Source organism: Anser cygnoides, chromosome Z, assembly GCF_040182565.1.
Source record: "Anser cygnoides isolate HZ-2024a breed goose chromosome Z, Taihu_goose_T2T_genome, whole genome shotgun sequence".
Taxonomy (NCBI): Eukaryota; Metazoa; Chordata; class Aves; order Anseriformes; family Anatidae; genus Anser; species Anser cygnoides.
The window spans coordinates 20377606-20401181 of NC_089912.1; the positions used below are offsets into that span (position 1 = coordinate 20377606).

General features: G+C 37.5%; 1 protein-coding gene across 4 annotated transcripts in view; it reads left to right on the forward strand.

Annotated features, from left to right (window-relative positions):
* Positions 1–23576, forward strand: part of PRR16 (proline rich 16) — a 174817-nt gene that overhangs the window by 132466 nt on the left and 18775 nt on the right. Inside the window, exon 3 of one of the 4 annotated variants that reach the window (XM_048054113.2) lies at positions 20950–21062. The exons of the other annotated variants lie outside the window; for them this stretch is intronic. The gene's annotated coding sequence lies outside the window, so the exon portion shown is untranslated. The remainder of the gene's footprint in view (positions 1–20949; positions 21063–23576) is intronic. 4 annotated transcript variants of the gene reach the window in all.

A 23576-nucleotide genomic window follows, 5' to 3' on the forward strand; every position in this document is an offset into this window, starting at 1 on the left:
TTATATTTATATTAAATCAAAAAGAGACCTAATGACTGCTTTATTAAAAGTGAACATCTAAGGCTATGTGCTTCTTTTGATTTTACTATACAATGATGAAAAAGAATAAGCATCAGTCACTTGGATGTAGGTTTCTGTCTTGGCTTTGCTAGTATCTGAAAAGCATGAAAAGATGCAGGAGAAATGTTTTGATATATACATACCATGATTTATTGCAAATGGTATGCCTTAATCAGTGTAGCTGAGGAGAAGATATAATCAAAAAATGAATTTGAGTTATGGTGTGATTTGAGCAATCCTTCTAATAAAATGCACTTCTTCATTAAAATTAATGAAAACTAGTTTGCAACTTCTAAGAAATATAAAACGTATTTCTGTACCAGGTTGTCATAATGCCAATAAAGTAGTGAATATATAAGGAAGAAATTCTCATATAAATTTATTTTCTAAAACATAATTCCTGCAGATATGGTGAATTACAAATGGACTTTTAACAGCAGAAACCACACTAGTCCTCTTTGCATTAATAAGGTAGTGGTCAAGCTTTTATTTTTTTCCTGCTAAGGGCTTGTTGGTGGATTTTTTTAATTTATTTTTGTTTTGTTGTCTTACCAAGAATAAATAAAAGGTTTTGTCTCTTTTAATTTTTCTTTAACTTTCAGTTTGTGTTCTTTCTGTCTAAAATCAACCAGAAAAATAAATTAAAAAAAAAAAAAGCCATAAGAATATCTGGGACTTATTTGCCTTCTTTATGATATATAAAGTAGTGTGCTATGGCTTTTTAAAATACTTCAGTACATGCCACCTTGTCATCCCCTTATAGATTCTGACAATTGAATTACTAGTGAAAAAGTAACCTCCCCAAAAATGGGAATAGCTATCGACAGAGTAATTATTTGACTGAAATTTAGTTAAGCATATCATAGAATCATAGAATATCCGATTTGGAAGGGACCCACAAGGATCTTCCAACTCCTGGATCCCTAAAGGACCACAAAAAAAAAAAAAAATCACGTGTCTGAGAGCATTCTCCAATGCTCTTGAACTCTGGCAGGCTTGGTGCTGTGACCTCTTCTCTGGGGAGCTTGTTTTAGTGCCCAACCACCCTCTTGGTGAAAAGCCTTTTCCTGATAATCCAGCCTGAACCTCCCCTATCACAGCTTCAAGCCATTCCCTCAGATCCTGTCACTGTCCTGAGAGCAGAGCTCAGCGCTTGCCACTCTGCTCTCCCTTGTGAGGAAGTTGTAGACTGCGATGAGGTCTTCCCTGTCTCCTCCAGGATAAAAAAACCAAGTGACTTCAGCTGCTCCTCATACATCTTCCCCTCTAGACCCTTCACCATCTTTGTTGCCCTTCATTTGGACACTCTCTAATAGTTTTATGTCCGTCTTATACTGTGGTGCTCAAAACTGCACACAGTGCCCAAAACTGCACACACTCGAGGTGGAGCTGCACCAGCACAGAGCAGAGTGGGACAAACTCTTCCCTCACCTGGCTGGCAATGCCATGCCTGATGCACCCCAGGGTATGGTTGGCCTTCTTGGCTGCCACTGCTGGCTCACATTCAGCTTGCTGTCAGTTAAACACCCCTCAGATCCCTTTCTGCAGGGCTGCTCTTCAGCATCTTGTCTGTACATATAACCAGGATTGCCCCTTCCCAGGAAGGGAAGCGATAATATCAGCAATAATTACTGAACAATTTGCGCTGGAGACTCAACCAATAAAGATTCAGTGCTCCCACGCTTTTTGACAAAAAGTCAAAGTAAAAAAAGTATCATGGTTCAAAATAGAAATTGTGAGGCTCCTCCTAGAACTGATATGGGATGCATTGTGTGCTTACCTGCATTGCAGTGATAACTGATTGGAGTCATTGGTTACCAGTCCGTGCAGGAAAACTTGTGTAGGTCCCCATAGGCCAAATTGTGACGATGCATTCATTTCCATACTTGAAATTTTTGCAACCTTATTCATAATATGTTACTGGGAAATTAAAACAAACTGAATATCATCCTGAATACCTGAGAGTATTTATTTTTATTTTTGTGGTGACCTGATTTTTAAATACAAGAGTAGTATTTCAGGAGTATGTCTAACTTGCAAACATGTAATAATTATACACTTCTTGGAGACTAGCTGTAGTATTTGAAACTGTGTTTTTCAGAAACTGGGAAAACAGTCTTGCTGAAAGGACCATTTTCTTACAATATTGCAAAACACCGTTCTAACTAGAAAAATCTTTTGTGAGAATATGGTGAATAACTTATGTATTTTCACGAAAATGTGAGGAGAAGAGTATTATTATCTTAGTGCCAGGATGAGATACTATTAGAAAAATAAGAATGCAGTCTTCATCTGAATGCCAATAGTTAACATCGGCTTCATCTTAAAGCACATATATTTACATTTTGCTTTATTATCATTTATATTCGAATTTTTCACTGCGGTATACAAGCCAAGTATGACAGTGTTCACTGCAAAGGTACACAATGTGTCAGATTCTGTTTTAGTAGGTAGTTATAGTCCAGGACAATTTGAGGTCAATTCTGATCACGTTCACGCTTGAGAGTAAATCTACTAAAACTGTTTCCCATTCCTTCATGTGGGAGACATATATGTGTTTTTATACACTATTTTGAAAGACCTGCTCTGTAGTTTTCTCATAAACAGCTGATAGAGTTTGAATTGCACTGCTGAGGCAGAAGTAGTGTTAAGGAAAAAGTTGAAACAGCACAATAAATTTGATAAGCAAAACTTCATATAAACTTAAGGCTCAACAAATAAATGTTGTAGCGTTAATGCATTTTACAAGCGTTGTTCATTTTCTCCCTCTTCTTTATCCTGATACTTGCTCCAGTTGTACAAAGACATATTTTTCAGTCACTTCTTTTATGGCTGCAGGAACAAGAAATAAAGTTGTAAAGAAATTACAAATGACTCATTGATTTCTGGAAAGAATAATTGCAACATAACAAGCTTCAGTGGTGGTCTAACAATTTGAACTAAGAAGCTGAGGTGGGGAAACTATTAAAAAAGTATTTGTATATACTAGTACCTCTTTTAACAGGTTTGTATCACTATCATTCATTAACCATACATGTAGGGGATTAATTATTTCTCTCTCAGACATGCAGTGAGTCTTAAATCATGTTCAAGTGAATACTTCATGAGCTTTCAGCAACTGCGTTTTTTATGGCATGTTTTCAAAGAAAATTTGAGCTAGTATAGAAGCCCTAAAATGTCAGAAATAAAAAGCAGAAATTATTTATTTATTTAATAGTGCCAGAAGATTCTGCAACACAAAATAAAAATTAGAACATATTATGTGTTGGAAGGTGTTGTACTGTTGTACTGGTTTGTGTTTGATAGAGAATTGCCCATTAGATTGTACCACTCTTCTTCTTCTCTTACTGACTAGAAAATGTCTGACCTGTTCTGATTCCACTGCCTATGCTTGTAAGTAATTTCATCCCTCATCTGATTTGACCTGTGGGTTTGTGCTTTGGTAGTCATCTGTTACCCATGTATCCTACAGTTGCATTGTGTAGTAACTGGTGAACAGGAATGGGAGGCAGAGGAGCAGTACTGCTCCACTCTTGGCCTTTACCCAGGTTGGGCATACCTGGGACACAGACTTGGCCTAGAGAACCCTGAGTGCTCCTAGAGTCTCACATTTAGATGGGCTGAGTAACCACAGTAGAACCTATGTTGGACTAGCTTTTGCTGTTCTTGGATTACATAATCATAGAATAGCTTGAGTTGGAAAGGACCTTAAGGATCACCTAGTTCCAATCCCCCTGTGTGGGCAGGGATGTCACCTACTAGACCAGGTTACTCAAAGCCCCATCCAACCTGGCCTTGAAGACTTCCAGGGATGGGGCATCCACAGCTTCTCTGGGTAACCTGTTCCAGTGCCTTACCAACCTCTGAGTGAAGAAGGCTGAAAGGCTGTTTTAAGGCATCTCCAAGCCTTCTCTTCACCAGGCTGAACTTCCCCTGCTCTCTCAGCCTTTCTTCAGATGAGAAGTGCTCCAGGCCTCTGATTGTCTTTGTGTCCCTCCTCAGTACCCACTCTAACAGCTCCACATCCTTCTTGTTCTGAGGGCACAAGACCTGGAAGCTGCACTTCATGGTTCATGGGGGGCCTCACAAGGTCAGAGCAGAGAGGGGACAATCACATCCCTTGACCTGCTGGCCTCTCCTCTGTTGATGCAGTCCAGGATGCAGTTGGCCTTCTGGGCTGCAAGCACACCCTGCTGGCTCATGTTGAGCTTTTTGTCCACCAGAACCCCGAAGTCCTTCTCTGCAGGTCTGCTCTCAATGAGTTCTTCTCACAGTCTGTGCTCATGTCCAGGATTGCCCCAACCCAGCTGCAGAACCTTACACATGGACTTGAACCTTGGTAGGTTCGCATGGGCCCACTTCACAAGCTTGTGTACATAACATTTTATTCTTTAAATACCATTGAATCTAAGGTAAGAGGGGTTTCTGAGTCTGTTCCAAGGAATAAAATTTGAATGGTAATTAGGAAAAATGAAGTAGAAACATGAGTGAAATCTCATAAGCACTTGTAATGCTTGAAATGTAAATTATGTACCACTCCAGGAGCCTAGATTCTGTGGATTCTGTGCTTAATAGTGTTGTCAAGCCACTTCTTTTTTTTTGGGGGGGGGGTGGGGGGCATGGGGGGGGGGGGGGGAGCTAGGGAGTGAATCCTGTATTCTTCCATTAGGATTTAGGAAGAAACTAAAATCAATCCATAATACTGATAGAGGTTTTCTGCTTATCAGACAAACAGTTTATTCTGGATCTGTTTTCAAAATATATCACATGAGCAAAATCAAGAAAGCTGTTTATTCGTGTATTAATTTCACATAGCTATATTTTTCACTTAATGTTACTTAATATTTAAAAGACTAAGATGAAAGAATATAAAGCACAAGAAATAAGATTTTCTCAGAAACTTTCAGCCTTCTTTTGGTTTGATTATGAAATTATGTAATGTATCCTCATATCCTATACACTCTTATTTGTGGTGCAATAACAAAGGACCTTCAAAACTACAGCTGCTTCTTCCCTTTCTGAAGCAGCTGCTTCTTCCCTTTCTGAAGAAGGGATCTGACACCAAATTTGCTTTAAAATTTCTCAGTATGTGTCTGACTGATCATCACCAGGTGATACACAAATCTCCAAAGTATGAACAAAACAAAACTGGTGATACTGGGTTGCAGTCAAATGCAGTTAAGTGCTGGAGAAGACGCTACAGTAGAAACTAAGTTTATAAATGATATTATATTGCTGCTGTAGTTAAACAGCGTAGATGTAATATGTGGGTGGAGAAATTAATAATGAATATAGTCTTCCTCACTGTTTTTTCAAAGGCTGGTAGCAAATGAGAGTGTGAACACCTGGAGTCAACACACAACCACGTAGAAAAAGAGTGTAAGTAGCAGTGAGAGCTGAAGGAATGGTGAGGAAGAGTCCAAGAGATGGGGGGGAAGAAGCACATTTTTCCTGTCCTTTTTCCCAACAGGGTACTGACAAAGGCAAGATCTCAGCCATTTGCTGTACAGAGCAGCTCATGTACCAAAGGCTGGAACTGGGATTTAGTGGTTCATTTTACTGCTTGGTTGCTTGGATTGGATCCAATTTATTGCAGTAACTTGTTTATCACTAACCATCTGCTTCATGTTATGTACAACAATGAAAAGTTTATTTGTCCTCTTTGGAGAACTTTTTAGTCATTTCTCATTATTTATTCATACCTTTCTAAACCCAAGAACCCAAGAGCTTACAGTGTGCCAAAGACTTGAGTTATCAAAAAAAAAAAAAAAAAAAAGAATTTTTGCCTACTCACTTTTCATCATTTTTTCTTACTGTCAGAGAGTGATTTGGCAGCCTGAAATGTACAGGTGCTACATTCATTTTACATTAGAAGCTTTTCTCAACATGTACAGTAGCAGGCATTTTGGCATAATAGTGAAATTTTAAATGTGTTTTCTTTTCCCCAGCTATTATGGCATGCCTGTGTTTATATGCAAGCAAATATTTAAATACAAGCAAAATATTAGATAAGTAGGGAAAATATTTTATTGGTCAAGGTTTCAAAGTAAGAGACTTCTTTCTTGGCTCAACATTTTAGAATACTGCTTTAATAATTCATTTATAAAAGCCAAAACTTCAGCTTGAATAGAAGAACTTGCTACTGTTTCAGACATGAAAAATTTAAAATAATCTCATTTGTAAGCACTTTATTTTGTGTATGTCTGTACACAACATTGTTGTAACAAGAAAGTACAAATTTTTCTGTTATTTTTTGATTTTTTTAAAGACACAACACTTTACTGGGTAATTGTGATTTGAGTTTCTTTAATACCTGTCACAGGTTCTTAAGGGTCCATTGTCTGGACCTAGGGCATTGCCAAGAGTTACAGTTTTTGAGAGGATGCTCTTTGCAACATAGTGCCACACCAAACAACAGAAAGTTGTTTTCTAGCCCTCCCAAAAGCTCCAAACCTTGATGTACAGCACAGAAACAGAGTGGACTAAAGAAACCAAATGGCCAAATGACCATTGCTAAAATCAAGCCATGACTTTGCAGGGCTGAAAAGCCCTCCTTTGGACAGGTGTTGTGGTTTAACCCGGCTGGCAGCTAAACACCACACAGCCGTTCGCTCACCCTCCCCCCTCCCTCTCTGGGATGGGGGAGAGAAATGGGAAAGTGAAGCCGGTGAGTTGAGATAAAGACAGTTTATTAAGACAGGAGTATAATAATATAAGGAATATAAGGAATATAATAATAACAATAATAATAATAATAGTGATAATGATAATAGTATTAACAATAATAATGTGTAAGAAAACAAGTGATGCACAATGCAATTGCTCACCACCCGCTGACCGATGCCCAGCCTATCCCTGAGCAGCCGGCCCCCCACCCCGGCCAGACACCCCTATATATTGTTTAGCATGACGTCAGATGGTATGGAATACCCCTTTGGCCAGTTTGGGTCAGCTGTCCTGGGTCTGTCCCCTCCCAGCTCCTGCTGCACCCCTAGCCTGCTCGCTGGCAGGACAGAGCGAGAAGCTGAAAAGTCCTTGGCCTGGTGTAGACACTGCTCTGCAACAATTAAAACATCAGCATGTTATCAGTGCTCTTCTCATCCTAATCCAAAACATAGCACCCTACCAGCTACTATGAGCTACTTAACTCTGTCCTAACTGGAACCAGGACAACAGGATGAATAAGAAAGATAAAGAGGCCAGGAAAAGAATGACTCCCAGTGAAGTGGGAAGTTGGGGGGGGCGGGGGGTAGAGGTGAAGAACAGTAGGTGAACGAAGTATACAGAAGGAGAAAGCCCAGCTAGAGGGTATTCTGATAGCTTCATCAATGTCTGACATCCCAGTTTAGATTAGTTTTACAGGTGATATGCAAGTGGCTTCTTCACAAAATTTCTTTCCTGAAGGACACTTTGTATATGGGATGACAAAGTATCATTTGTTGTTTTTCTTTTGAACACATAAGGAATGGGCAGAGAACATTTGCTTTAGCAAATGAAGCACAGCTTCATATGTTTGCTGTTGTTTTTTGTTTGTTTGTTTGTATGCCTACAATACCTGTAAGTCCATGTGGCTGACTGGAAAATTTTTCTTCTGAGTTTTTGTGACAAATAGAATGACAGGTTTCCTTTTCCCTGGAAAAAGGAAACCTGTGATTATGTTGCTATATTTCTGGTAATAATCCATTGCTGGAATTTCAAATAAGAGAAGTGTAGCATAGAATAGGTAACCTTTGTAAAAAGCCATAGATGTGGTCCTGGGAGAAAATGGAAATTACAGGAGAACTACAGTTGCATCTTACAGAACATGACAGTTAAGAGGAAATTGCATTGAAATGTCATTTTAAATAGCTTAGACAGAAATTAACCCTCTGAACAGACAAGGCCAAAACCATCCATAGAGCCAGTAGCTATATTAGTTGCATCAGGGATAAATCTGGTCCACTGTACTGATGATAGGATATGGAGCTTGAAAAGGGCATGAAAAAAGATGAATTGGAAACAGATGTCAGAAAACATTTTTAGAATCATGCATTTATGATGTAGCTACTGGGCAAAACAGTTGATGGAAAACACAAGGAGACAAGAAGCAGGGGGGCTGGGGGGGGGCGGGGAGAGAAATTTGATATCTCTCAGTAGCTTCTTCAGATTAAAAAAAAATATATGCAGGTGCAGTCTGATATCGCTAATAGTTCTTTCTATTCACTGCCATGTTGAGGTGTAAATTGGCAAAATTGAAACCCATTCAATAATTTCTCTTAAAGTCTTGCTTTGTGTATCAGTCGAATTACAGCAATTACTTACAACATTGAGCATGTGCCAGGTTATTAAGATTATGGAAGTCATTTCATAACCACTTATTGTAACTGCAGTTTGAGGAAGACTGTGTTCAGAGGACTTCAGGGAAACCGACTGCTTACCTAGCGTACCAGGCCAAAGCAAGCCTCCAATGCCAGGAGACAGGTTATAGGATTATTTCTAAGGTGCACTTACCAACGATTACAGTCAATAATGCATCTCATATTGATACTTCCTAACACACGGCCATCAGAAGAGTGGTATAAATGGGTATCCAGCTTTTGAGTCATAGGTATGAATTGAACATTCAACTCTGTATGTAGTGCAGAACTTTCCACAGGCAAACTGTGAAAAAAAAAAAAAAAAAAAAAAACAGCAGGAGGAACCTTACTGCCTTGGGGAGATCTTTCTTGCCTTCATGGAAGACAGTCTGTATAGCATATGTGCCTTCCTGAGCACATGAATCTGTAGAACACACATCTGCGTATATGTGAAGACATGTTATATTCCTTGGGAAATTATAGATGTGGAAAGAGTAGGTTTTAATTTACACACACAACACACGTATAAAGCATAGGTGTACCTTAAAAGGCAAAGGAGGATTTTTTTGAGAGAACCTCTGCACCACATGCTCAGATGTTGCAGTGATATATAGCAGATTCTGCAGAACGGTTACATGCATTTTATACCTATATTTCTAGAGATCTGCTAGAAGCAAGGCTAAGTGACATTACTATCTGTTCAGCTACTGTTCTATTTTGAGGGTCTAAGGGTAAGACACAGGAATTTGTTCAGTTATTTCTCGTTTTCACATTGGTTTGAGTGCTTTCTTTCATGCTAACCTGTATAGGCTATACTGTCTGTAAACATTACACTCCACTCATTGCAATGGTTTCTTACCAGTTAATCACCAGTTAAACCATCACAAACTCTCCTTTTCATCTTTTTTTTTATTTATTTTTTAAAATTACTTTATTCCCTGACTTTCAAGTTTGGGCCATTCTGGATAAATAATCATTTTTCAAGATGACCCAGATTGTCCAAAATAGGACTGAGACTCCATCTATATTTGAGGCTATGTACTGTCTATGGTGAGAATACATGAAATTATTTTTTAAATATATTTTTTATATAATGCTTCTGATTTGCATCTGACTCTAGACTTAAAATCACATTAGCCGTATACAAATCTTATACCATTTAAATAATTTTATAATAATCTAGTAGAAAGGTAAACAATCACAAAGATTCATCAGGCATTTTCTACAGGGAAAAAAAACTTCAGAAAGATGTATTGATCCTAAGGTTCTTTCATAGTGCCAGTGACCAGATGTATGAATGTATCACATGTATTCTCAGGTTTATATTTAGTGGCAGCTCTGTCTGTGTAAAAATTAGGAGCACAAATCCCTCGGAAACTGAAACTTAGACAGTTCCATGGTGTTTTGAAAAACTCTGTGTTAACAGGCAAATATATAAACTTAACAGGAGCTGCTTGTCTGCTTAGCTGGTTGGACTTAACATTTGAAAGCTACTTGCAAGACAGCTGTAAGCACAAAATATGTATCAGATAACGAAGAATGCAATTTGGTTGAGCTGAGATTTCTACTTTTCATTAGACAGAGAAAATCACATTTTGATAATTAAAATAGCACAACTGACAACATTCAGTGAAATAACACGCATGATTTGAATTTTTCAAAGCTGTAAATATTCTGGGAGTAAAATCCTGCTGCTTTTTGCACTTCCAGAGGAAATAAGGCCAAAAATGCCAGATGTTCTGTGTTTGTATTTGTGTCACTTTTCCAACATGCTATCCCAGCTTTGATGATCCTGAAGAAAACTGTCCCTTCTTACCTATGAAACTTCAGGCATTTACTGTTACCATTGTTTGGTGTTCTTCCCAGAAAGAGAAACTTATTCTGGAAGTTTATTATGAGGCTACTGTTCACTGCTTTGTTTGTTTTCCCCAAAAATACCTCTCAAGAAAGAACTGTGAAGAGTGTTAATGTTTCCTTTTTCACAATGGATTCATACTACTAAAATGCAAATACTCACAGGTATAATCACAGATTTTATGTTTTAGACATAGGTGAAACCGTATGTCAAATAAATCAGATGAATATTTTACAAAGATGACATTATTATTTGCTTTTTTAAGTTTAATTGATTGAAGGGAAGTTGTTTGTTTTGTTTTGTTTTGTTTTTTTCCTGGAAATTGCTATGTAGCAATATACAAAAACAATGTGCCAGGTTGGAAGCTGATAAATTAATCCATAATTATTTTGTTGTTGTTGCTGGTGGTGGTTTTGTTTTTGTTTTCCAAAATATTACACACCTAAATGTGCAACCATAGTGGAATTGCAGTTGACCCACTATTAATCATACTAAAAATATAATTTAATTATATAATAATTGCAATTTCAAATCTACATGCTAGTCTATGTGCCATAAGTAATATTTTATATTCACTCTGCTCGGAAGTAAACGTTGCCCAAGGTTTGAAGCTTCAAATAACTGTGCCCTGCTATTTTTAATCACACTTTGGACAGAGAGGTTAATGACTGTCTTTCATCATGAAGGTCCCTTCCACTGTAGAGTCTGCCATAAGTTTTAAGCAGTTGCCTTTATGTTAGATAGCTCAGCCTGTAGTTCAAGGCAACCTGTTTATTATAAACCTGTAACCAAATTCAGCACTGGCAGAGGCAGGCAAATTTCACAAGAGTAAGCATGACCATTTGTATGGATGGTGGTCTTGGTCCATTAAAATTTGGTCCATGAGACCATCAGCTTCCCAAAAAAACAAGTTCCATAGCTCTTTTACTATGTGATGGAAAAGTCCCTTTGAGCTCTCAAAGATTAATTACTGCATTTTTCCTCAAGTTATGGTACATCGTATCAGTTGTTCACTAAAACTGTTTTAAAAAAGGTGTTGCTTTTAAATATTTTTTATGCCTACTTTTTTTTTTTTTTAATTTCAGAGGCTTAATATAAAACTTTCCTCTGCCAGATCTAGAAACGACAATGAATCCTATTCAAAATTGTACTGTTGGGCAATATTTAATCTTCAGTAGAGCAAAATACTAAAAAAATTGCATTTTTACAGTTGCAGTGAAGATGAAGGACAACATCAGAAGAACATAAACTGATTATTCCATTCTGTTTGTGACAGAAGTCCCAGTGTACAATTTTTAAAACCCAGGGTTTCTCAAGGACAATTATTCAATTATATTTTGAAAATGCATGTATTCATTATAGGCTTTGTATGGAAAAGCTTACATAATAATTAGGAAAAGGGGACCAAATTTTACTGTTGAGGAGCGTGGTAGTAAGGTTTTTAAATATTTTACATAATAAATTAAGTATTTATTGAAACTAGCTACCTTCAAGTAACATATTTCAAAATATTTGTGACAACGCATTTGAAATGTGAATATTAAAGTTTTTACTATGCTGTCTGTTTTAACAGAAAGATTTCCTAAACAGAGATGTCAAAGTGAATAATCTTTTCCTGTTTAAAGAAAACCTTAAACCTGCAGCATAGTTCCTAAATTTGAAGCACAGAAGTTTGCAAGTATCTCATGAAACTCCATTAAGGGTTCTGCACTCTGTATTTCACCATAAAGTCATTGGGCAGTGAGCTCTTCCTAGGATCTGGCGTCTAACAGCAAATGCATAAGGTGACCTGCTGCTTTTTCCTGACAAAAATTATTTTGGTAGTTCTGTGATGGATTCTTCTCCAAAATAAAATGACTTACCAAGTGGTAGTACACAAAAATTGGTGGTGATAAAGGGGATAGACTTACACCACAGAAATTTCCAAGAACAGTTTCAGGAACAACTTTCTATTTAAAGCTGTACATAAATTGGTAGGAAATAATATTGTGATATTGTGAAGAAAACTATTTTTGCCATATTTTTGTTATGGAATATATTTCTGCTTGCAAAGATTACTTCTGCTTGTGGTTATTTGCTTTTTTTTTTTTTTTCTCTAAACCCAAATTAAGTATTTATGTTTAAATTCATAACCCAAGGAAGGAGAAAATTTCCATAGAAAGGAAGGAGAACAGCATAGTGAGCAGTGGATAGACAAACCGTGGAGGATGGGTAGAAAACATCCCCCTCACCCTCTCCCTTCCCCTTCATACTATGTTCAAAATCCTTTTTTTTTTGGGTGGGGGGAAGACAGTAGACTCAGGAAGTTTGTTTCAGATTGCTTTTTCAATTCATTCTTTTATTTTGTAATTACTGAGTTAATGATATCCAGACATCTGAAGATTTTGAAGAGATATTTATTCAGGCATCAGAAAACATAAGTATTTATTGGTATTTCTTATGCTGAGTGCTTGTAAGCACTAGAGGTAGATGCTCAGAGTGCTGTGTGTTATAGATCCCTGGAAAATTAAAAACTCTTTGGGACAAGGCCCAGAGCAACCTGGTCTAAGTGTAAAGTCTGCTTTGCTTTGGGTTGGAATCCACTGGACTCTTTCCAGTTACGGTTTTCTGTGATTTTATTATCTCAAATTGTTGGCTGGATGTAACTAAAATGATCTGAAGAAATTGGCTTAGAAGTTACTGCTTATACAGCATCCATCAACATGTGGAGTTGTACTAGACAAATACTGATAAAAATATGTAGCTTAATCATGAAATTGTCTACAGAAGACATAAGGTTGAGATTGTTAATATTTAATTTCTAAACCATGTGTTAAGCCTGGTTGTGCTCAGAGATTAATGTACAGTGAAAGGTAGGTATTAATGCATATTTAGGCCTTGAGCTAGTTCAGATTTAGCAATCTGGAGAAAACTATATTAGAATTCTCTCATGCATGCAGTCGTTCTGGATGGTTTGATTTTCACTTTCTTGAGTTACTTGAAAGGTGGAAAGTATTATATTTCTGTGAGTCTGAATTTGTCAGAATTCATGGTAACGTAGTGATAGGACAAGAAGTAATGCTTTTAAACTGAAAAAGGGTACATCTAGATTAGATATTATGAAAAAATTTTTACTCAGAGGGTGGTGAGGCACTGGAACAGGTTGCCCAGAGAAGCTGTGGATGCCCCATCCCTGGGGGTGTTCAAGGCCAGGCTGGATGGAGGTTTGGGCAAACTGGTCTAGTGGGAGGTGTCCCAGCCCATGGTAGGGTGGGCTGTAACTGTATGGTCTTTAAGGTCCCTTCCAATCCAACCATTCTATGATTCTATGGATTTCCCTCATTGCAGACTATTTCAGTCTTTCTTAACACTGAGCGTTATCTGAAGTCAAGTTTAGCACAATTCTTTTTCCTGCTCTAGGGATATCTGGTCTAAGTGTATGTCTGTTCCTTCAGGCAGTTCGCTGAATTTTTTCCTTAGTTGACTCAGTCCTCCCATCACCAAGTACATTCTTAATTTTATTGTTTTGTCAATTGAAATGAAGAACACTGTACTGCTATATCATTTGCACCATATGTGCTGTTGTTTACAGTGTGAGCAGAGAGTATAACCATCAGAATTTTCATTAGTTTTAGTTAATTACATTATCAGTGGTATTATAATTTAACATTCATTTATTTCCTTGAGTTTTACCACACAATAGTATCTTCAGGAATAATCGTGCCTTTCTTTCAAATTCCTTAACACATAGGCATAAAAATGTGTATTTTGTTACTCCAGTATTGGTAGATGTTTACAGTGCACTGTCCCATTGAATGCAGAGCATCAGTAATGTAATGAGTTAGTGACTGGGATATGGGTACTACTTAGGAAGTAACTTGTTTTAAAAGGTGCCTTTTTTTCTTTTTTTTTTCTTTCTGGATTAAGTTTTTGCCAATAAGAAACATTTCCTTTTCTGAGATTACTAATAAAAGTTGGACAGATTATACTTTTGTCATATCAGTAGTCAAGTTTAGAGTAAAATGTCATGTGTCCATTTAAAAACAAACAAGCAAACAAACAAAAACAACAGACCTTTGTATCTGCCTATGTTGGAAATTTGTGGAGCAAATAAAGTCACATTTTAGCTGGTGACTTCTGAGTTCATTTGTTTCAGTAGCAATTAAACATTTTTGAAAAATGTTGGACACTTATAATTCCTTTCCAAATATTGCCACTGTTTTCCAGTAGCACCAGCAAATATTGTTGTCTTGAATACCACAAGCAAAAGAACAATATGGAGATTCTATGTGTTCTTTTTACAGGTTGAAATTATAGTAATTTCATTTCTAAAGTAATAGCAGATGCCATAGGTATATCCTGTGAAAGTATTCATTTACTTTCCAGTCTTATTTGCCTTGCAGAGTGAAAAACACAAGCGCATAAAATAATCCCAAAGCCAGAACATAAAATGCTCAGGTTAGATAAAAGGTTGTGAGTTGTGAATTAATGACTATGAACCGCAGCTCAGGCTCTTTACATATACAGATGAGAGCAAATAGGTGGAAATTGTGTGAAATTCTTGATTGCTTCCCAACTCTCATACTGCCATGCCATGGTTGACATGAAGCCTACTTTGTGATTCCTTCCCTAAGCTAGAATCTTTTTTCAGGGGTTCAGTTACCTGGAAAACTTATCCAAAGAAACACCTGAGGCAAAGATTATCTGCCAAAGATTATTGCTGCCATCTGTAAGAGTGTGTTTGTTTATTTACCTGTCTGTTTAGTTATTTGTTAGCGGTTCAGTCGATCCAGGAAAAGTATCCAGCAGGGGAAGATTAGTTGCCATCTTATATTGCTATATTCAGAAAAGTCTGTCATGTACAAGAACTGCGTATCTTCCACGTGTCTTGCAAACGCTGGAGAAATTACCACTCTAAAGCAGGCAAGAAGAATGCAAAATGAGGAAGCAGTGCTATGGATGACTTGGGTTTAAACTCAATAATGAGACTGCTGAGTTGTCCTGTTTAGTTTTGTGGGGTAAATTGCAGTGACTGTTAGGGCATTTTGTGGGTTTGTGTGACAGCTGGTATAGCTTCTCTGTCTGTCTGTATTTTACTTTTGGGGCACTGTGCAGGTACTGTAGGTACAGCAGAGAACGAGGAAAGACTGTGCCTCCAGGGACAAGAGGAAAGGGTGCTGCAGAATGAAACATTTGGACAATGTGGAGTAGAAATTTTGGAATGGGTAGAAAACATATAGTGCTATTGCATTGGTGGTCTCCAAGGAAGAACCATTTATTGGGAAAAAAAAAAAAAAAAGAAAAAAAAAAGACTCAAAAAGACTCTTTAAGGGTTGTTGAATACTATGAAGTCACCAGAAAGGCTGAATATAGAGCAAGTCTGGAGGGATATACAAGGAGAGATTTATTAAAATCCATTTTCATTTTTATCCAGTCTCACACTATGCCATTTTTCTATATGTTCCCTTATTCCTGGAGCCCTACTGAAACTTAATATTTAAAATTCAAAGACCTGTGGTATTTGAAGCATACTCTGTTTTAAGGAAGAGTCTTCCAGATCCACCTGAAAACTTTATCCTATTTCAGGTCCTGAGGGAGCATTTTTGCTTATAATTTCTCTGCTTAGTGCCCTAGGGTAGCTGTCAAAATCCTTTTGGATAGCACAGTATCAGAATAGAAATGAGAAGGGAGCAAGTCTGTTTTTAGTACAAAATTTATTTCTTTGTTTATAATCCTCTTTCATCGGAATCCTTCCATCACCTATAGTGAATCATTAGTTGCATTCATGCTCTCTCTTCCTCAATGACTCATGCATTATTTTCTGCAAAAATTGCATAGTGCCAGCAAAAGAAATGAGGAAAATCCCACACTAAAGAGTAATTGATCATTTTGCTCTTGTAAATAGATGACAGGGGTTAAAATCCAGTCACACAAGGGAAATGAAAATTGCATTTCTTACTACTAGATTAATACTTTAAAATCTGTTTCCATCTATTCCATCCTCTCTTCTCTACCCTCCCACTCTCTGCTATCTGCCTACTGCTCTGAATGCTTTTCAACAGGAAAAGAGGATAATCTTTGAGTGGACCTGACCTGGTCAGTTTTTACTAGGAGAAAGTGTGCTCACAAGGAAATCCATTGGAGGAATGTTTTCTGGATCCCAGTTATTAAGAATGTCAGATGGGCCAAGTCACTCAAAGTGCTTTTGCATACATATATATATGTATGTGTGTTTGTGTATATATAAAAGTAAGGTTGCAACTTGCAGCTTTTGTTAAGTAAGGGCATCTCCACTAGCCACTAAACACAGGGATCTTCAGGATAGTAATGTTGAACCTTGTACTTGTGTTGTGTTCTAGGCATCTGTGCCACTAGCTCTTTCTTGTAGTCCGTTGGATAGAACTAGAGGAACTTTGAAGGACCCTTCTAAGATAAACTAGTAGTTTTGGGTTTCATCACTACCAGAAATCTTAATAAGCTTTGGAGAAATTCAGGTATGTCTAGAAAATAAATAAAAATAAAAATTAAAAAAAAAAAAATAGAAGGAACATAAATTGTAGATTACACCATCAGTTGACTGGCATCTTATCCCTGCCTATAAAAGTTACACTGAGGCCATAATGCAATACTTTATATTCATATACTTTCTTGCATCTTAGGAACTTAAGTTGAGAGTGTGTAAATAATTTTATTTCTTCAGAAATTCAGCATTAGGAATTCTCATCCTGGATATTAATTTTGTGTTCCCTAAAATTATTTTTCTTCCCAAACCTGTATGTTGATATGTATGATCAATATATTTTCTATCCTAATAGGTTATGATGCACAAAGTATGATCAGAATTGTAAAATTAAAAATAAATATTTTTTTTTTGGTATTGAAATACCTCTTTTTTAAATGGTCAAATGTAGGAAAACATAGATTTTTTGTTGTTGCTGCAATGTCATAATTTATAAAATTTGCATTGGACTAGAAGCATGTTAATCTTTATCAAATCATATATGATCTACAAATTCTTACCTTCAGACGTTTCTGGCACTTTGGCTAGTTGAAATTTACAGAAATCTCGGCAGATAAAATGAAAGGCATATTGTCTAAATACGCGTACAATTAATAGGAGCTTTCAAGGTGGCTAGTAGCTACTTTGATACTCAGTCCAGGAAGAGGGCTTAAACAAATATAATCATTTTATTATTTGATTTGAAAAAGTCTTACATGATCTTCATATTATGTTCAAAATACATCAGTGTAATAGTGAGTTCTGCATTCAACAGGTTTTACTGATAATGAAATGATAAATAACTAATCAGTGGATAAATAAAATATATCTCTTAAAAGTACTGTAAATCTTGTTACAAATCAATCCTTCACTAGACATTGGGTTAAATATCAGTCCATATATTTCATTCATTTGCAGTGAGTTGTATTTAGAAATTGTATAAATAAATTATACAATACATTATTTAACACGTTCTCACCCTCTATTTGATTTGTGCAGTGGGTACAAAATGTGACTTTTTTTTAACAGGTGACTGTTTTCATTTTGTAAGTAATTAGTAAGTGGAACTGTAGGAGAAGGTGCATGTCTGTCATAGACAGGGGAACATACCCTTCTCTCTGAAGCTTTGTTGGAACAGTCAATGGGCATTGAACTGTAAGAGCAGAGGACCAAGAAGGAATGGAAAATACACAAATAGCATGATTAAGAAATGAAAGAGAGCACTGTTTAGTGATTGATATGAATGCTAGGAAGCTGGATAACAAGCAAAAAGAAAGCGGGAGAAATCCTATTTGTTTTAATAAATCTGGTTTATTTTTTACATTACCTAAATTTCTGGTTTTCATGACAGGACCTCCATACTCTAAGGTTATCACTTGTATGATCACTACTAGTCTGTGATAAGTTTACACACAATATATGCCAATAAAGACATATAATACATAACTTTAGATTAATTCTTTCTAATGCTAGCGTAGTAAATGCCTATGGAAGTAAGCAGGGAGATTAAGAGGATAGAAATGAAGAAATTTCATAGGCTCATCCATATGCAAATGTTCATTAGCAGTGTCTGAATCACTTTTTCTTTAGGAGATGATAAGAAATATTGGAGAGCTTCTTGGTCACTGTAGGTTACCATGGAACAGAGGCAGAAAAGATCAGCAGGTAAGCAGGGTTTTAAGAATATCACCATCCATTTCTATGGAGAGAAAATTTCCATTCTTCACAAAAAAAAAATAGGAAGCCTCATGTGGCAAGAACACATTTTATCTGTGTTAAAAACAGTGTCCTGACAAAAGTACTTCAGTAAATACCAGTAGAAATAAAATGGCAAACCAGAACTCATTTTTATATGTTGGCATTTTACAGACAATAATTTTCCCAAGGAAACACATGTACTGTAGTCTGTGCTGTACACCGCCTATTGGTCCCCCAGGCCTTGGAGAAACTGAGACTCACTAGGAAGACACAAGATGCTGTTGGTTTAGGGACACTATATTCCCATCAGTCATCATGTGTGTAACCAGAAGTGGTGGGTGTAGATGTGCACTAGGGTATGTTCTAAGAGAAAGGAGTTTTATCCTTTGGTGCTCTCAGAATGCTGGTTGAAAGGACTCGAGCTGTCACTGCCTCTGCCACAGGGTTACAGTTGGTTTGGTTTGGTGCTGGTGCAGATAGCCCGCTTATGGTGCAGGCTATGCTCCCAGCCAAGTTGCAGGGCTTATATATATCTGCAGCTGAGCATCCACCTAGTGTGAGGCATAACCATTTGTACGATGGTGGAGTAAAGAAAATATACATGCAATGGCCTTTCACAAAGCTTCTGTGTTACAGTCTCTGTTGAAAGGTGCAACTGAACCTTAAGAAATACACCACATGGAGCAGAACTGAGTCAGCAGTAAGTGTGATTAAATTATGTGATCAATGTATTTTTTATTTCCATGGCCCCCATCACAACTGCTCAATTCAACACTAGTAAGGTGTCACAGTAGAAATGAAATGAAAAGTTTACTTTAAGAGTGTCAAATCAAGCAGTGACTATTTATATTGATTTTTGTTTGGAAGTAGATTTTGTAAGTTCCCAGGCATTTTTATAAGTACCCAAAGGCAGCCAGTGTTGGATACTAATGAATAAGCATAGCTTCTGAATATAAGGTCAATTTTAAATTTAATGAAACCTTGTAAAGTTAGGGGGCTTTTGAAAATAGGTTTCTGAATTGCTAAAAAATTAGATGAGGAATTAAAATATTTCTAATAGTGATTAGTGCATTGACTAATCCAGCATTAGGAATTCCATTTTATGTAATAGAGATAACATAAAAAACTTCATTGGATGTTCCTTATAATTCCTTCTCATTGACAGGCCATTATTTTAAAATACTGTTGAACAAAAAAGTATGTGGGTTTTTTGTTTGTTTGTTTTGTTTTTTAATATATTTAGCCTTATATTTATAATACACATATAAGTTTGGGGTATTACCTTGAACAAGTTCAAGACTATGATCTTTCCCAATTTTTACATTACTCTTTTTTCTGACTGCCTACTTTTAAAGGAATAAATAAATAAATAAATAAATAAATAAATAGAAATCAAAGATACCATCACCCTACATATTTTTTGTATTATTATTTGACAGCTGCGATAAGATGAAACTTGCTAATTGCTTCTACACATAGATTTATTAGGGAATTCATATCTGAACAGCAGAAGACTTGTGTTTCAATTTAAACCTCTTAAACAGAAACCACATTTTGGATGCTATTGACGAATTCTTAGCAGTTAGTGGAGCTTTCAGCTAACTCTTAATCAGTTTGCCCTTTTTGAACTTTCCTATTTAGGGGAGCTTTTCATGGGATAAAGGAGGAAGGATTATACATGGAAAGAATTATGCACCTCTAATCTCTACTCTAGAAAATCCTTGCATACAAGATAATTCCCTTTATTAAAAAGGGTATAGTTTGAGTTCAGCTGACAGGCAAGATAGAAGCTTCAATTTTTTTCATTGCTATCTGTAGCTCTATTGCTACATTTCAAATAAAATTAGAAACATGATAAATCTAGCTAACACAGCACAGTCTTAAGAGTCCAAGTCATTAAAAGGAAAAGGAAAGGTAGTAATTTTACTTTACCACTGTCCTCACCATCTGAGGTCATGATTAGGTAACATTATTCTAAGCAGTGGAAGCCAGCAGGGTCCAAAGCGTTCATTTGTATCCATCTGTTTAATTGTAACTCTGGAAGGAAGACCAGTGTATTTTGACTCCCACTGAAAGTAAAATGTGATTGCTTATCTGTGTGGCTGAAATGAAAAACTGAAATCTGTCCTTCTGTTCAGCATTTAGTTATTCTAGCTGACACAAATCCAATTGTTTTATTTCATTCACTCATAAATAAAGCATGGGACAGATGTGCTAGATTTACAAATTGCTGGAGGAGATGGTGTCTGTAGACTGCCTTTCCTTTGCCCTCTGTTATGAAAGGTAAGAGAAATCCAAATTAAGTTGCTTCTTCTGCCTGAGGCATTTTGAACCCTCACCTTCCCTTGAGTCTGAAGCATACCCTGTTTCTGTACTGAGCAGTGTGGCTTCAGCTGCTCATGGCTGAGCCTCTAGTTTGTTCAAAATCTTGGTAGAGGAAGGCACTGCAAGGGAGGAGTGAGTGCTGGGAAAATTGTTATTTATTATTATTAATAATAATAATTTCTGTTCTGGAAATGCAGTAGGTGCTGCACTGAGAAGACAGTATTCTTATTTCATCTGCTGCATCCTGGAGGATGGAGTGCGCTTCTCCTGTACAGCCTCCACAGAGTGCATATCCTCTTCAGTCTGACAGGTATGACTGCTCTGTCATGGGCACTCTGTTTTGGGGCATCACATCTAAAGCCTCTTGCTTGCCCAGACTTCCATGTTGGGGCTCCCCTAGGCACTGAGCTGCTGCTTCTGCAAGTGTGACCATAAGCCAGGTCATTCTTTGTGCTAGGTCTTGAACACTTCACTAGAACTTCATCAAGCAAAAACCTGACCAAATGCTGTCCTCACTGCCTGGATCCCTCACCAGAAGCTGTTTTTTGCCTACCTACAAAGGGGTGAAGTCTTCTGAATCTTTCCAACTTCCTCCCTCTTACCACCCCATCCATCAAGGGAAAGCTATACTCCTAAGTGTATGTGATGACTCGTTTACCTGCTGCTCATTACAGTAACTGAGTGTCTTTCCTCCTGCTCTCTGCTGGAATATATTTAGACATTCCCTAAAATAATCTTGGATCTGGTTCTCAGAGAAAAATAATATCTCATTTATAGTAAGACATTTAATAGAAGATTTCAGGAGGATGCAGCTAGCAATTTAGCATTCAGTGCACAGGCTGTGTTGGTGGGAGGAGTGGAAGACTTCACTCAAAATGGATTCTGGCATTGTAGAAAAAACCTTTTCTGAAGTGAGCTGTCAGCTTGTCATTTGTCCATTACATACCTTGCAGGTTTGACATGGCACATGAAGATTTTGTTACATCAGCAATGAACTTTCAGTCATACTAATTTTCATTTGTGATTACTTCTACAATTTATATACCCACACTACTAGGAGCTTTTTATATTTCTTCCAGTCTTTCTGTAGCCTTGTTTTCTAGTTGGAAAATAACTATGAGACAGGTAAAACAGTTTACAAAGGTGAATCTTTACTCTTAATGTTGTATCAATGCCTTGTTTCTGATCTAGAGAATGTACTTTCTAAGTTTAGTATTTCTTTGTAAGTGGTTAGTAAGTACATATAATTACTGATACAGATGATTCAGTTTATTATCCCAGTTTATTGTCCCAGGACACAGTTTTGGCTATGAAATACAAATACTAGAAATAAAAGCAAGCTCTTCTAGTTTTCTTCATTTGAAAGCTTTTGAATTGCTCTTGATTAGGGCTCTTTTAGGCATTAAGAGTTAAAATGCCTTTAAATAACTTTAAAAAATAAAAGTGATATTAAGGAAGAATACATTTTTCATCACTGATTTTAGAAGAAAATTTCATCTAGCAAAAGTTCCAGCATCTTCTGTTCGGTTTGCAAGTGACATAAAATACATTTTATTTTTCAGTATTATTTTAGTTAGTAAGAATTCCGAATGAAGTACTTCACCTCTCCATTAATCCACAGCAGAATTCTTTGCTCCAGTAAAGAAACAAAACAGGGTGCATTGTGACTGGAGCAGAGCTGATTTTCAACTATTTGAATTTGCAATTCAAATTATGGATTCAGGAGTTTTTACTTCCTCTTTTGCTCCTGTGTGCATTGTTTTGTCACACAGTGCCTAACAGAGGGTACATGTTGTCTTCACCAGGCTCTGCTCAATTATGTCTAAAATCATGTCATAGAATCATAGAATCATAGAATATCCCGAGTTGGAAGGGACCCATAAGGATCATCAAGTCCAACTCCTGGCACTGCACAGGTCTACCCAAAAGTTTAGACCATGTGACTGATTGCACAGTCCAATCGCTTCTTAATTTCAGACAGGCTTGGTGCAGTAAATAGTTCACTGGGGAGCCTCTTCCAGTGTGCAACCACCCTCTCGGTGAAGAAACTCTTCCTGATGTCCAGCCTAAACTTCCCCTGCCTCAGCTTAATATTGTTCCCGCGGGTCCTATCACTGGTGTTTATGGAGAATAGGTCCCCTGCCCCTCCACTCCCCCTCGCAAGGAAGTTGTAGACTGCGATGAGGTCCCCCCTCAGCCTCCTCTTCTCCAGGCTGAACAGGCCCAGTGACCTCAGCCGCTCCTCATACGTCTTCTCCTCTAGGCCCTTCACCATCTTCGTCGCCCTCCTCTGGACACTCTCCAACAGTTTAGTGTCCTTTTTGTACTGTGGTGCCCAGAACTGCACACAGTACTCGAGGTGAGGCCGCACCAGCGCAGGGTAGAGCAGGACAATCACTTCCCTCGACCGACTAGCAATGCCGTGCTTGATGCATCCCAGGGTACGGTTGGCCCTCCTGGCTGCCAGAGCACACTGCTGGCTCATATTCAACTTGCTGTCAACCACAACCCCCAGATCCCTCTCTGCGGGGCTGCTCTCCAGCATCTTGTTGCCCAGTCTGTACGTATAGCCAGGGTTGCCCCATCGCAGGTGCAGGACCCGGCACTTGCTTTTGTTAAACTTCATGTGGTTGGTGATCGCCCAGCTCTCCAATCTGTCCAGATCTCTCTGCAAGGCCTTTCCACCCTCAGCCGAGTCCACAACTCCTCCAAGTTTGGTGTCATCGGCAAATTTGCTCAAAACACCTTCTAGTCCTACATCCAAATCATTTATAAAAACATTGAAGAGGACTGACCCTAAAATGGAGCCTTGAGGGACCCCACT